This window comes from Aptenodytes forsteri, unplaced genomic scaffold (assembly GCF_000699145.1).
Source record: "Aptenodytes forsteri isolate BGI_AS27 unplaced genomic scaffold, ASM69914v1 Scaffold65, whole genome shotgun sequence".
NCBI classification, from domain to species: domain Eukaryota; kingdom Metazoa; phylum Chordata; class Aves; order Sphenisciformes; family Spheniscidae; genus Aptenodytes; species Aptenodytes forsteri.
Genome location: NW_008795127.1, coordinates 3,169,553 through 3,179,941, shown reverse-complemented (window position 1 = coordinate 3,179,941; position 10,389 = coordinate 3,169,553).

Here is a 10,389-nt window from a genome sequence, read left to right as displayed (position 1 = left end):
CTGGAGAAAATACAAAAGAAGAAATACAGTCCACTGTGTGTGAAGATACTCTGGAAAATTGTTTTAATCAGAACTGAAGGCAGCAGTCAGTGTTGCCAAATATTAAAAAAAGGACAAAATCTTCATAACACATTTTACAAATACAGTTAACATAATACAATCAAGTAGTGCTCTATTAAAGCCACTGCAATTTAATTATGTAGAATCTTTTTTTTGATGAGTCTACCTGATCAGAAACACCCATTTTCATCAGAAAGAAGGACAGAACCAAACAAAATCATTTTAAAAGGTACTTCTATTTATGCAATTAGATAGTTGCACAGTCCTTGCCACCATACAGTCTAAGCACTTAGTATAACAACATATTTGACTGTTTAAATCAAGCAAGACGAGAAGACTTGTGTACAGCAATACACAGTTTCACATGATAGTTTCTGCCTGCTGCCCCCAGTAATGAAATAAGGAGATAGCCAGAATATTTCAGGTAGTTGAGTAAAAAACTTATCTTCTGCCAGCTCAAATGTAGTTACTTACTGAACATAGAAACTTATTCCATTGCTGTGAAAGTAGCAAGTCTTTTTCAGTCTGCATTTTACTTTCATTTTGCAAAGGATTACAAGAGAGTTGTGGTGGTGACTTCATGAGATACAATCACTCAGTTGCTTTTGATTCTCTGACATACTTCAATCCTGACAGGAAAGTACGGGTGATAAATTCTTGCATTTATTTTATCTGGTTTTCTTTGGGTCATAAATTAAAAATGCTAGTGTAAAAATATTTCTAGCTTGTTGTGGTTTAACCCCAGCTGGCAACTAAGCACCACACAGCTGCTCACTCACTCCCCCCCGGTGGGATGGGGGAGAGAATCAGAAGGGTAAAAGTGAGAAAACTCATGGGTTGAGGTAAAGACAGTTTAATAGGTAAAGCAAAAGCTGTGCACGCAAGCAAAGCAAAACAAGGAATTCATTCACTACTTCCATTGGCAGGAAGGTGTTCAGCCATCTCCAGAAAGCAGGGCTCCATCACGCCTAACAGTTACTTGGGAAGACAAACGCCGTCACTCCGAACGTCCCCCCCTTCCTTCTTCTTCCCCCAGCTTTAGCCAGCTTCTTGTGCACCCCCAGCCTGCTCGCTGGTGGGGTGGGGTGAGAAGCAGAAAAGGCCTTGACTCTGTGCAAGCACTGCTCAGCAACGACGAAAACATCCCTGTGTTATCAACACTGTTATCAGCACAAATCCAAAACATAGCCCCATACTAGCTACTATGAAGAAAATTAACTCCACACATCCTTACCTTAGAATAGTTTCATTTGAATAGTGTCTTGATAATATCAAATATAAAAAAGGGAGTGATGGACTTTACAGCAGACAAACGGTTAAAAAATAATCTGTATTCACTGCATTTGTGGGAAGCAAGTTTCAAAACCAAGACCTCCTGAAACAGAAAGGCCTCTTATTTATATTGAGGAAACACTAGATAAGATATTCTGCTGATCTGGGGTAGATTTTCAGCAAAAGTTCAAACGAAGGTTCAGTGGAGTGCCCCATTCCTGAACACTTATGGTGGTAACAGTAATTGGAGAGAAAACTGAGCAGAGAGAAAAGTCAATAACTTGAGAGCAGAGGAGGAGTTACCATCAAAGCCAGCCTTCCGTCTTGTACTCAGATCATGATTCTTATTACAGTCATGGGATGGTAAGTACACAGAAAAGTTGTGAGACAGACAGACAGCATTAGCAGAAATATCCTTAAAACCTGTTAAAAAGGGAAAGAGGGGAGGGGAAGGGAAGAGAGAAAATACAAATAAAATGCCAACCGAGGAAATGCAGGATTAGGTATGACTTTTCTGCAAAATTATTTAATTTGATGCAATGCCTTGGAAATGCCAAATGTCAAATTTAAAGCAATATTTTTCCTCATTGTTCTTTTTTACTAGACTGCTCTTGATTAACTGAAATACATTTTCCTGTGGGTATTAATTAACCAGTTTGTGTTGGATAAAATACATGTTGAAGTACTCTTTATTCCAGTTTTTGGGCAGCACTGTGATTTATTCAGAATATTGGAATGGGCCTGGTAGGGTCTTTGACTCAACAGCCTTGAACAATGTCTCTCAAGCTCCAGCCATAGATCTGAAAAATTCTATCTGTGCAAGATATATATAGATGAATGAATCACCACAAGCATTTATTACTGGCTACATCTGCTTTCAAGGTACAAATAGATCTAACTACACTGGGTAGTTGAAAAATCTGCATGAAAATGCAAAAATTGCCTGGTACAATGGTAAGTTTGAACATCTTAGAATCATAGAATCATTGAGGTTGGAAAAGACCTCTAAGATCATCGAGTCCAACCGTCAACCCAACACCACCATGCCCACTAAACCATGTCCCTAAGTGCCTCATCTACTCGTCTTTTAAATACCTCCAGGGATGGTGACTCAACCACTTCCCTGGGCAGCCTGTTCCAATGTTTCACCACTCTTTCAGTAAAGAAATTTTTCCTTACATCCAATCTAAACCTCCCCTGGAGCAACTTGAGGCCATTTCCTCTTGTCCTATTGCTAGTTACTCTTAACTAAATGTCACCTCTGTAGCTCACATAGTACCTTTTCTGAAACTGAAAATATTTCCTTCTTTCTCTCTCATGCATCATCTGTTGAGGTCTATGCAGTTTGCCTCACCAATCTACTTTCTCTTTCTTCTTTCTGCTCCCCCTGTAAGACCTTCTTGGCAGATATGTCTTTCTTTTTAGTTTGAACTGCTAGTTACTCTTAACTAAATGTCACCTCTGTAGCTCACATAGTACCTTTTCTGAAACTGAAAATATTTCCTTCTTTCTCTCTCATGCATCATCTGTTGAGGTCTATGCAGTTTGCCTCACCAATCTACTTTCTCTTTCTTCTTTCTGCTCCCCCTGTAAGACCTTCTTGGCAGATATGTCTTTCTTTTTAGTTTGAACTATAGCAAGGGTAAGCTTTTCTGAAACGAAAGAAACTGGTTAGGAGTTGACCCTAGGTGGCATACAAGTTTTATTATACAGCTAAAGCTTCTGAGACACTAGCTTTATAAAGACTGTCAATATAAAATAATAATACAGTAGAATTTTATTTTAAGGGCAATTCATGCCTGAAGGCATGCTCTATAACTTACTGTAGGTAAGCAATGATGTTGCAATTACAAACAGAAAAGGACACTATGTTTCTTGTGACTGACACATTTATATATGCTTATGATGTGAAAATGGGATATATTGATATTGATTCTTACTTAGCTCCTTTTTTGATATACGCTTTTATTTTACAGACATTGACCTTTATGTGGTCCCGTTTATATGAGGGAATTTTTCCACACATTCAGAGTGATATAATATTTGTCTGAATGAACACTTCCACAGTGTTCATTGTTTGGCTAATTTACATAGTAATAACCCTATCTGATGTGCCATAACAATATTAAAGATGGTATAGAGTACTAGAGATAGTATAGAGACTAGAGCTTAAATATGACACAGCTTTGTTATGGAGGATGGCGTGTTATATTGAACCTGGACATTCTGTGAGGCTTTTAATGATTTAGTTATTTAACACACAGAACTTTGCAAAAAAAGGAGTAAAGAAGGCAGCAAACCATGTTCTCTATGTTTATAATGAAAGAGAAACGGAAGTGTAGTAAGTGCTGAAAGAGTAAGAGAAAAAACAGGTTGTCAAATCCTATTCAGTAATACAGAACACATGGGAAAATGAGAACAAGTAGATAAGTTTTATGCTGAACATATATATTAATCCTTTTATTCAGAAATTTTGTTTTGGTAGCACAATTCCTTTGCATATACCAGAAAAGAAATGCCAGAGTTCTATGAGAAGGATTGCGATGGAAACCCAGATCAGGTAGAGTGGATAGACCAAGACCTTTCTCTTACACCGAGCTTCCAAAAAGGATAGAAAATTACTTTCAAATACAGGAAAAGTAGATTTTATTAACTTTTAAAGTAGAAGACTTGACTTCTTAAATGGGAAAAAAATCAGTGACTAGGTAAGACAGAAAACAAACAAAAAGATTTCATAAACGTTTTCTGAAAAAACGAGTTTCTTTGCCCACTGTGCCCTTGCAGGAGAGGTTCTTGTTTCACATGCTGGATTCATTTCAGCTAGATGAGTAACATTTTGAGAAGTAAAGAACTGCCCCCTAGTACTCATGAAGCTAGTTTTCTTTCCATCATCCCTGGCAGAGAGCTGCGTATCGGCTCTCTGTTCCTTCCAGCAAACTCTCCTTAAAGCAGAGACTCTCATTTCCTTGCTATGACACTCTGCTTGAACTAGAGAGCTGAAAGGAAAGGGGACTTCTTGTCATGCTGAGCACCTTCTGTTTGTTACTCAGGTATTCAGGAACTTGCAAGATCCAATAGGCATTCATTGAACTCAGACTCTTTTAATTGATTTAAGTTGGATTTTTATTAAGAATATGGAGAACACCACCATGTAAGCAAATGAAGAAAGGTCTTTTTCACCTCCGTACTCCTTTCTGGATCAGGCAACTCAGTTTACAGTAGGTAAGACGCCATGTGGCATGGGAATGTCTAGTCACGAGAGTCCTCTCTTCCATTGGATGAAATAATATTCCCAAATATATTGAATTCCAGAAGCTGGATACATGTACACAAAGCTTAATCAGAAATGAATCCTAATATTAGTAAAATGGGATAAAACCGTCAGTAAAGACCAGGAATCATCATCTTGATGAAATCTAAGGGCTCCGAGCCCACAGTAAAAGAGGATGTAATACTTTACACATACAGAAGACTAAACCTTTATCAGCTCTACAGCAAACAGACAAGTACTAGGTTCTCAATTCTTTGTTTTTGAAAACCCTAAACTTAGCAGTAAGTCTAGATTAATTGCAGCAGAAGGACTAGGTATAGTATTCCATGCTATGGAATAAAACATTGAGCCTTAGTGATGATGAAAAACAGCTTCCTTTCTATCAGCTTTTCAAAATTCTGAAGTCATCTAGGTTTTTAACTATTTGGATTTGCAAATCCTAAACCAAACCATAACCTAAGATTAATTAAAGCTGGAGGAATAAGCAATACCTCTTAAAGAAACATGAGGCTTACGACATTGTAGAAGCCAGCTCAATTAAAATCTCTTTGAGCCCTACAGTACACTGAAGTCAGTTGGGTTCTAGATTGATATGCTATATATATTTTAATGCTATAGATTTATAAGCTGTAAGTCTAAACCTAGTCTTTATAAAAGGACCAATGACCAAAATAAAAGGGGCATAATGACTTAGTCCCAGTAGAGACCTATGCTTTTCCTTCTTCTTCATGACCTGAAGAATTCTGAAGACATTCAGAGTATTAAATTCCAACATTAATCATCCTAGACTGAATTAAAACTGGGCTACCAATCCATGAACACTCGGCAAATCCATGGCTTACGCAGAGACCAATCTTATTCCTGATGTTTATGAGTACCACAGTCACTAGGGCTCTCTACTTTTCTCTACAGTTCTTCAAACCCTAATTCTAGCCTTAGGACCAGTTTTAGAACCAAGACCAGTACCTTACTACAAAACAGAATGTAGTACTTTAACACCAGCCCTTCTTTTACTTCATTCCACCCTATGTAATACTGATGTCACCTGAGCTCTTAAAACTTTAATTTTGTGAATTCACACCAGCTCTGGGATTAATGGAACCTGGACAACTAATTCCAACTACTCAAAACCAAGGAAGTTTAGTTCCCAATTTATCACTATCTTTTAGCACTATGATATATGAACATCAACTGGACTCCAACTTTTTTAGTTTTGAAAGCCCTAAGCTTCAGATTGCTAAATTTACAGCTGAAGAACCAGCTCAAGAAAATAGGAGGTTTAAGACCCAGTGGTGAGCAGATTTCTTTCACCTCTTTTTGTTCTACAGAGTGCTAAAGTGGTGCTCTGGACTGGTGAGCCTGGAAATCCTGTTCCTAACTCCAGTGTTAAACCCGTGCTTCACAAAACCAAAATACCAGCCTACACAGCTTAAAAAAAAAAAAAAAAAAAAAAAAAAAATTAATCAGCATTATAGCCTAGCCCTTTTCTGATCTTTTCAAACACTTTAATTGCCCTTTAATTATTTAAATCTAAATGCAATAGTTCCTCATGTTATAGGCATGAGACTGTGAACTGATGCCTTTCTGCCTGGAGCTCTGTGGATTTGAACTCGATAGTGCGGTCCAAGCACCACTCAGTAGGAAGATAACAACACCTAACAGAGGAGCAGACTTATCCTACCTTGCTGAGCCAGACAAGACAAAAATCCCTGCAGATCTCCCTACCGTCATCATTCCACCCTAGGGAATATTGAAGATAAGTGGGATGTTTCACTTTTGTTTGGGATGCACTGCACAAACCATTACCCTAATTTCAGTCCAAACCTTTAATCAAAATACCAGTACTGTCCATTACTGTGCAGCTGGTTCTGTTCCAGTTTGCCACTATGGCATAGAGTAGGATAAATGCCATAAAAGCAAACATACCTTATGTGATGTTTTTTTATTATTTATTATGCGGACTTAAAGTAATCTATTTGACTAGCCCTCAGCCTGAGATAGATTGGTGAAGAAAAGTGTGATGTGGAAAATGTCTTGTTTCTGAAGTGAAACTAAAATGCTTCTCAAAAGTTGACATACACAGAGGTAATCTGTAAGATCAAAATGTTGTAAATATGAGGCTGCCTAGCTCACTCCTGTTTAGAGAATGCATTTCTCATTCCTGCTGCTTGGAAAAAAAAAAAAAAAAATCACTCTTTTCCAGATCAGCTGTCTCTCCCAGTTTAAAGGCTCAGAAAATAACTATTCAAATATTTGGGTGTCCTCCCCCCATTAGTACCTGAAGAACTAGTTGTACCTAGAAACATAAAATAATTTTTTGTCTTTTTTCTTTTTTTTCCCCTATGGAATTGCCTCAGGTTTTCTTTACTATTGCATATGTGTGTATTTAGCACATATCCACAAATAGCTGTAGCTCGTAGGTCTAATGATGGAGTCGCCTCAGTAAACTCCTCTTTAGGTTCACAGGGCACACAATGGATTGCCAAGTAGCTGAGATTGTTTAGCATTTCATTATACCGATGCTGATATATGACTATTATTTTGACATTGCTGCCTTGAAAGTCTTGAAAAGCACTGTGAAAGGGTACCTAATCAAATAGTCAGTGATATTTTACACAGCAAGAATTCTCCAGGGTAAAAGAAAGTCAATAAAAATAATTAAACTATGAAAAGTTAAATATTCTTGCTCAAATTCTGTCAGATAAAGAGATGCATGCAAAGGCAATCCTAAAGATTTTCAGGGGTTTTGCAAGAGTTTGGTTTAGGTAGAAAAATGCCAGCACTCTCTCAAATGTGCATCTCCTACAAACTACCCCCTTTTCCCTTCTATATAAGGGGAAAAAAAAGTGGACAGTTGTGGTTCAACCCAAGTTTGCAGAGAGTAGGCAAGAACAGCCAGGAAGGCTGAATTGTTTTTTATTTCCCAGATCTGCGTTTACAAGAGAGGAAACAAAATAGGGTGGTAAAGGAGTATACATCCTTGACTGCAGGCCAGGGAGAGATGATTACCAAGTTTTGGGGAATTGTTCTGTTTTGTTTTGCTTTCCAAAGGCTACAACTAATTGAGATGCTGGGGAGTTCTTCCTGAAGGGCTGTCATAAGACATTGGGGCCAGATGAGGAAAAGGAGAATGGCCAGAGCAGAGCTTCTCCTAATCAGCCTCTTTCTGTGTAAACGCGATTTAGATAGAGTACAGGTTTTGTGCTAGCTTTTTGTACTGTAGAGAATTTTATTCTTACTGTAAAACCAATGTCAGATCAGTTCATATTTAACTGTCGGAGAACTTGCTTGAAACTGCGCCTGACCCCATTACTGAGAAGATGTATTTGCCCTCTGCCACAGAGGCTCAATGTTTATGAGCCCTTGATTGCCCCTGAGTCACAGGCTGCTATTGTGTTCAGAAGTGCTTTTTTTGAAGCTGCACTTGGTGTAGCAATTGCAACTGTTCCGCCCTCATAGAGACCAAGCCGTAATTATCTTTGCCTTTGCCATCTCTGAGCCGGAGCAATTCAAAGTGCTGATTTCGATCTTTAAAGCTTTATGCAGCTGAATTCCCTACAATTTGAAATTAACTTCTCTTTTCCAAAATGGGAGCTGAGAGACCAGTCCAAAGTACTTGAGATATCATTCCCCATGTGCCTACCTGGCGCTGGTAGCAGGAAAATTTCTCTGGAGGACACTTGACTTCAGTATTTACCTCCAATCTATTGACTTACCCAGTTGATCTATCAGCTCCTGTTTGTTAAATATATAGCAAACAAGTTGAGATCTATGAGGCTAGGTTTTGAGGAAGATTAGTGAGAAGAGTGTTAGTGCCATAATGCCTTACAGGGAGATGATGATGAAGATGATCGTGTGGGAATATAATTTCTGATTGTCTTATTATTTTATGACAAGAGTTCTCTAACACAATTGTTTGCTGGCAGTCTGATACCAGATTTCTATTTCAGTTTTGGGGAAATAATTCCAAAGTCAAAGGATCGACATTTCTCTTAAAAGAAGACTATCTGATCCAGAGAACTATTTTTTTATTGACAGCTGAGCTAAAACTTGTTTCAGCTTAGCTGGTTTCGTAAGAACAAGGATATGTTAATAGATGACAGGGAGCACTGAACATATTTTGCTACAATGGTTGTAAGACTAGAAGTTTTTCAGAGCAGTGCATGGTGCCCTAGGCACTGAAGTGTGATTTCAAGCATTCTCTTTTGTGCCTTTCCTATAGGTTAGCAAAATGTAACAGAATATATTCATTTTCTTTAGGATAACATATCAAAAAGATACCCTGGGAAGATTAATCTTTAAATGTGACAGTCAACAATGATTATAACAGCTTTATTGACACTATTTCCGAGAACAAAAATCAAAAGGCAGAGAAAACATGAAAAAAAATGGAATATTCAGTAACTATCAGAATGACTTTGTCAATATTATTCATGATGTTAGAAACCTGTTTTAGAAGGTAAAACTATATATATCAAGAAGACTTATGAATACACTTGCCTGGACATCTTGGCTCCAACACTTTATCTGAAGTGCTAAGCACCATTACCCACCGTTGGAGAGTGACGGCATATCCCTTTATTCTTCATCTAAAGTACTTACTGTCAGCATAGCATGTGTACAGCAGGAAATCCAAATCAGAAGCCCCTATTTTTTTGTTATCTTTACCAGCTACTTTTGAGAGATGCTCCTGTCCCACTTACAGGAGGTTAGTGCAATTCACCACCACTGCACTTCTCCAGGCATTGAGAATTAAAGTTTAGAAAAAAGTTTAAACAACCTGCTGCTCTGGCCTTTCATGACTTAACTCGGCAATCAACCACAATGTGGCCATGAATCTGAAAGGTAGCAAATTTTATACTCCAAAATTATGAAATATTTGCAACGGTACTGAGTAGAAGGGTGGTTTACATTTGTTTCTAGCCCTTAACTATAATTTCTTTAACGTGTTCCCCTTTTAGCTCTGTTCTGGAATGCTATTTTCAATGCAGTTTACTTTATGAAGATCACTTTGAAGCAGTTTTCACAGAAGGAAAGATCATTTGGCCCAGTGGCACTTGGATAAGGACTTAGTATAATTCCATTTAGGGTCATCGGAAAGTAACTCCGAGGTGCAAAGTAAATCAATCAGCTGTGCCTGTTGTGGAAATCTACAAGGCCAGAGAATTTTGACATTAAACTTTCCAGACAGGTTCATTCAAAGTGGTCATTCCCAGGCTGAATTGGCTTGTATGCACTATTTGGAAATGTACTTAGTATTTATATACTGCAGTTTGTATCTGCTCTTCCTAACACAGAATGTACTGCACGCTCACTTGGCTGATAGATTTTCGTGGTGTATCTTATAGGAAATAATGATCCAATGTCTTCAGAAGTCAATTTGTCTTTCAGAGGAAGGCCACGACTTTAAGGTCCTTAGGGATAAATGGTGTTATAAAAGAATATTTTACCTTCTGAGAATCTCAGAGTGCTTTACAAATTTAGCGTTACACTATCCCTCTCAGGTAAACAACTTTTAAAGCAGTTTCTGTAGTTTTTCCAAAATTGTATAAACCCCACCATTCAGCTGATCCCTGCCACTTAGCAGTGCCACCTCTCCTGGACTTTGTCAAGGAAGAGTAATTGTTTGGGGGTTACTTTGAATGAGGGAGAACTGCAGTATAGATATGCCTTGCTTGGTTATGCTTTATTATTTTTGAGAAGGAGATGCCATTTTGCTTTTTTTTTTTTTGGGGGGGGGGGAGGGTGTTCTGGGTGGGGTTTTTTTTTTTCAAAAAAAAGGTAAT